Source organism: Anguilla rostrata, unplaced genomic scaffold (assembly GCF_018555375.3).
Source record: "Anguilla rostrata isolate EN2019 unplaced genomic scaffold, ASM1855537v3 scaf0811, whole genome shotgun sequence".
In the NCBI taxonomy this organism is placed as follows: Eukaryota; Metazoa; Chordata; class Actinopteri; order Anguilliformes; family Anguillidae; genus Anguilla; species Anguilla rostrata.
In genome coordinates, this window is record NW_026986221.1 from 1 (window position 1) to 5,249 (window position 5,249).

Below are 5,249 nucleotides of genomic sequence, written 5' to 3' on the forward strand. Positions count from 1 at the left end.
CTGCTTGGAGGAATTATTTATTCTTCATGGTATGCATCACTATTTCTGACGTGTCAAAAATTTCTGGATGAATGATCTGTGGCTCCAAGGAATAAGTCTGATTGGATTCCCTACTTCTTGGTAACATATGCAGGAATACCTCCAACACACAATTGAGATGTCTCTCAACCCCAATTTTATTGAAGGTGAACTCCAATTGTTTTGCTTCTGGCTCTAAAGTAGGGAGCCTGGAATGGGATTACATTGTGAGAGCACTTATTGAGGGTAATCATGGGGAGGAGCAGAAGGAATGTCTCTCGACGAGGATGGGATTCGAACCCACGCGTGCAGAGCACAATGGATTAGCAGTCCATCGCCTTAACCACTCGGCCACCTCGTCATATTTTCTCTTGTATTTTCCTTTCAAATTGACAGCAAACTTGCCTTTATACTGTGTGGAGATTCTTATATACCTCATCATGTTTTGAAAGAGGGACCATGTCAAACTTTGCATGTGGTCTAGTAGTCAGGATTTCAGATTTTTACCCATGGTGCCCTGCGTTCAACTGCCTGCATATAAATTGTCGATGTTAGAGCCGGCTGTATGATCTAATCACTAGTGGAGGAAGTAGCTGGCTGTGTGCTGTGATCGTATAGTGGTTAGTACTCTGCGTTGTGGCCGCAGCAACCCCGGTTCGAATCCGGGTCACAGCAAGTTTTTGCTAGCAAGTCTCAGCTGTGTTGTGTGTCTCCTTTTCAAAATTCTGATTCATTCAATTTCTCTGACACTTTTCAGAAGTGTTGTATTGTTTTCCAAGGCAGAACATCTGCAGCTTTTTCATATGGTCTAGCGTCGTTAGGATTCACTGTCTTTACCCTTACGTCCCGGGATTGACTCCTGGTATGGGAAGAAGGAATTTTTCAATCAAAACAATCAGAGGAATAATCTGCTGTCTCGGCTCAAAGGAATGGGTCAGAATGGATTCCTTCAGGATTTGGTGATGGACTGCTAATTCTGTGAACTGCTACGTTAATGGACTGCTAATTTCTTGTTCTCTGTGTTCGTGGGTCTGAATCCTATCCTCATCAGAATGCTTTTGTCTCTTCCTGCTCTGAGATACTATCAATCTAATACAGTGGTTTTTAAATTTGGTCTTGGGGACACATTACATTACATTACATTACAGGCATTTGGCAGACGCTCTTATCCAGAGCGACGTACAACAAAGTGTATAACCATAACCAGGAACAAGTATGACGAAACCCCTAGAGAGAAGTACCGGTCCAAGTACAGGGAACAACCGCATAGTTCAACTTGGACCCTGATGGTTAAACTGATTAACACTAACAACAAGAACGGCAACAACGCAATCTATGGAAAAATAAAAATAAATAAAAATACAAGTAGTCATTAAGACAGTTGATGTGCCTAAGTCACCTATGAAAAAGACTGCCTAGTTACAACCCTAAGTTTAGTCATTTACAGGGGGGAAGGGAGGGATGGGGAGAGGTGCAGCCTGAAGAGGTGGGTCTTCAGTCGTCGTTTGAAATGGGTCACAGTCTCAGCTGTTCTGACCTCCACAGGGAGGTCATTCCACCATCGTGGGGCCAGAACAGACAGGAGACGTGTTCTGGAAGTGCAGGTGCGAAGAGGGGGAGGTGCTAGGCGTCCTGAGGTAGCAGAACGAAGCGATCTGGCTGGCATGTAGGGTTTGAATATCTTGTGGAGGTATGCTGGGGCTGATCCCTTGACTGCCTGGTATGCTAGGACCAATGTTTTAAATTTGATGCGAGCTATAACAGGCAGCCAGTGGAGGGTAGTGAGCAGGGGAGTTACGTGGGAGTGTCTGGGGAGGTTGAAGACCAGACGAGCCGCAGCATTCTGAATGAGCTGCAGGGGTCTGGTGGCAGATGCCGGTAGTCCAGCCAGAAGAGAGTTGCAGTAGTCCAGGCGGGATAGAAGCATTGCTTGGACAAGGAGCTGGGTTGAGTAGGTGGTGAGAAAGGGGCGGATTCTGCGGATGTTGTATAGGAAAAATCTGCATGCCCGGGTTACTGCTGCAATGTTGTTGGAGAGGGACAGCCTGTTGTCCATCATCACTCCGAGATTCTTGGCGCAGGGTGATGATGTCACTACGGTGTCCCCTAAGGAAATGGAAAAGTCGAGGAGGGGAGAGGATAGAGCAGGAATAAAGATTAGCTCCGTCTTTCCCGGGTTGAGCTTCAGGTGGTGATTGTCCATCCAGCTCTGAATGTCCCTCAGGCAAGCGGAGATGCGGGCAGGGACCTGTGTGTCCGATGGGGAGAAGGAGAGAAAGAGTTACGTGTCGTCGGCACAGGAGTGATAGGACAAGCCATGGGCAGATATTACAGGGCCAAGGGATCTGGTGTACATGGAGAAGAGAAGGGGACCAAGGACTGAGCCCTGGGGAACTCCGGTGGTGAGGGGACGGGGTAGTGATACCTTACCCGCCCAGGCAACCTGGAAGGAACGGTCAGAGAGGTAAGACTCAATCCAGTCAAGGACTGTGCCGCGGATCCCTGTTGCTGCCAGGGAGGACAGGAGGGTAGAGTGGTTCACAGTGTCAAATGCAGCGGAGAGGTCTAGAAGAATCAGGACAGAGGAGAGGGAGGCTGCTCGTGTGGAATGGAGTGACTCACTGACCGAGAGGAGTGCAGTCTCGGTCGAGTGGCCAGGCCTGAAGCCAGACTACCTGTGACAGGACACCTGTGAACGCAGATTTTTTTGGTTCAAACTGCAATCACATAGTTTTAACAAGCTGTTCATTTGTCTTAATTACACTTTTCCTGCTTGGAGGAATTATTTATTCTTCATGGTATGCATCACTATTTCTGACGTGTCAAAAATTTCTGGATGAATGATCTGTGGCTCCAAGGAATAAGTCTGATTGGATTCCCTACTTCTTGGTAACATATGCAGGAATACCTCCAACACACAATTGAGATGTCTCTCAACCCCAATTTTATTGAAGGTGAACTCCAATTGTTTTGCTTCTGGCTCTAAAGTAGGGAGCCTGGAATGGGATTACATTGTGAGAGCACTTATTGAGGGTAATCATGGGAGGAGCAGAAGGAATGTCTCTCGACGAGGATGGGATTCGAACCCACGCGTGCAGAGCACAATGGATTAGCAGTCCATCGCCTTAACCACTCGGCCACCTCGTCATATTTTCTCTTGTATTTTCCTTTCAAATTGACAGCAAACTTGCCTTTATACTGTGTGGAGATTCTTATATACCTCATCATGTTTTGAAAGAGGGACCATGTCAAACTTTGCATGTGGTCTAGTAGTCAGGATTTCAGATTTTTACCCATGGTGCCCTGCGTTCAACTGCCTGCATATAAATTGTCGATGTTAGAGCCGGCTGTATGATCTAATCACTAGTGGAGGAAGAAGCTGGCTGTGTGCTGTGATCGTATAGAGGTTAGTACTCTGCGTTGTGGCCGCAGCAACCCCCGTTCGAATCCGGGTCACAGCAAGTTTTTGCTAGCAAGTCTCAGCTGTGTTGAGTGTCTCCTTTTCAAATTTCTGATTCATTCAATTTCTCTGACACTTTTCAGAAGTGTTGTATTGTTTTCCAAGGCAGAACATCTGCAGCTTTTTCATATGGTCCAGCGTCGTTAGGATTCCCTGTCTTCACCCTTACGTCCCGGGATTGACTCCTGGTATGGGAAGAAGGAATTTCTCAATCAAAACAATCAGAGGAATAATCTGCTGTCTCGGCTCAAAGGAATGGGTCAGAATGGATTCCTTCAGGACTTGGTGATGGACTGCTAATTCTGTGAACTGCTACGTTAATGGACTGCTAATTTCTTGTTCTCTGTGTTCGTGGGTCTGAATCCTATCCTCATCAGAATGCTTTTGTCTCTTCCTGCTCTGAGATACTATCAATCTAATACAGTGGTTTTTAAATTTGGTCTTGGGGACACCTGTGAACGCAGATTTTTTTGGTTCAAACTGCAATCACATAGTTTTAACAAGCTGTTCATTTGTCTTAATTACACTTTTCCTGCTTGGAGGAATTATTTATTCTTCATGGTATGCATCACTATTTCTGACGTGTCAAAAATTTCTGGATGAATGATCTGTGGCTCCAAGGAATAAGTCTGATTGGATTCCCTACTTCTTGGTAACATATGCAGGAATACCTCCAACACACAATTGAGATGTCTCTCAACCCCAATTTTATTGAAGGTGAACTCCAATTGTTTTGCTTCTGGCTCTAAAGTAGGGAGCCTGGAATGGGATTACATTGTGAGAGCACTTATTGAGGGTAATCATGGGGAGGAGCAGAAGGAATGTCTCTCGACGAGGATGGGATTCGAACCCACGCGTGCAGAGCACAATGGATTAGCAGTCCATCGCCTTAACCACTCGGCCACCTCGTCATATTTTCCCTTGTATTTTCCTTTCAAATTGACAGCAAACTTGCCTTTATACTGTGTGGAGATTCTTATATACCTCATCATGTTTGGAAAGAGGGACCATGTCAAACTTTGCATGTGGTCTAGTAGTCAGGATTTCAGATTTTTACCCATGGTGCCCTGCGTTCAACTGCCTGCATATAAATTGTCGATGTTAGAGCCGGCTGTATGATCTAATCACTAGTGGAGGAGGAAGCAGTGATTGTCCAAGAGCCCCATAGGCTGGGTGCTGTGATCGTATAGTGGTTAGTACTCTGCGTTGTGGCCGCAGCAACCCCGGTTCGAATCCGGGTCACAGCAAGTTTTTGCTAGCAAGTCTCAGCTGTGTTGTGTGTCTCCTTTTCAAAATTCTGATTCATTCAATTTCTCTGACACTTTTCAGAAGTGTTGTATTGTTTTCCAAGGCAGAACATCTGCAGCTTTTTCATATGGTCTAGCGTCGTTAGGATTCACTGTCTTTACCCTTACGTCCCGGGATTGACTCCTGGTATGGGAAGAAGGAATTTTTCAATCAAAACAATCAGAGGAATAATCTGCTGTCTCGGCTCAAAGGAATGGGTCAGAATGGATTCCTTCAGGATTTGGTGATGGACTGCTAATTCTGTGAACTGCTACGTTAATGGACTGCTAATTTCTTGTTCTCTGTGTTCGTGGGTCTGAATCCTATCCTCATCAGAATGCTTTTGTCTCTTCCTGCTCTGAGATACTATCAATCTAATACAGTGGTTTTTAAATTTGGTCTTGGGGACACCTGTGAACGCAGATTTTTTTGGTTCAAACTGCAATCACATAGTTTTAACAAGCTGTTCATTTGTCTTAATTAC

The 5,249-nt window shown here is 45.5% G+C and overlaps 5 non-coding genes across 5 annotated transcripts; 2 read left to right on the forward strand and 3 right to left on the reverse strand.

The window, feature by feature from the left end:
- Positions 1–297: 297 nt before the first annotated feature.
- trnas-gcu (transfer RNA serine (anticodon GCU)) lies at positions 298–379 on the reverse strand. The gene has a single exon. It is a non-coding gene; the product is annotated as a tRNA-Ser (tRNA).
- A 242-nt stretch (positions 380–621) lies between these two features.
- Positions 622–693, forward strand: trnah-gug (transfer RNA histidin (anticodon GUG)). Its single transcript has one exon. It is a non-coding gene; the product is annotated as a tRNA-His (tRNA).
- Positions 694–3,083: 2,390 nt separating this feature from the next.
- Positions 3,084–3,165, reverse strand: trnas-gcu (transfer RNA serine (anticodon GCU)). The gene has a single exon. It is a non-coding gene; the product is annotated as a tRNA-Ser (tRNA).
- Positions 3,166–4,307: 1,142 nt separating this feature from the next.
- On the reverse strand, positions 4,308–4,389 carry trnas-gcu (transfer RNA serine (anticodon GCU)). Its single transcript has one exon. It is a non-coding gene; the product is annotated as a tRNA-Ser (tRNA).
- A 264-nt stretch (positions 4,390–4,653) lies between these two features.
- Positions 4,654–4,725, forward strand: trnah-gug (transfer RNA histidin (anticodon GUG)). The gene has a single exon. It is a non-coding gene; the product is annotated as a tRNA-His (tRNA).
- Positions 4,726–5,249: the final 524 nt, after the last annotated feature.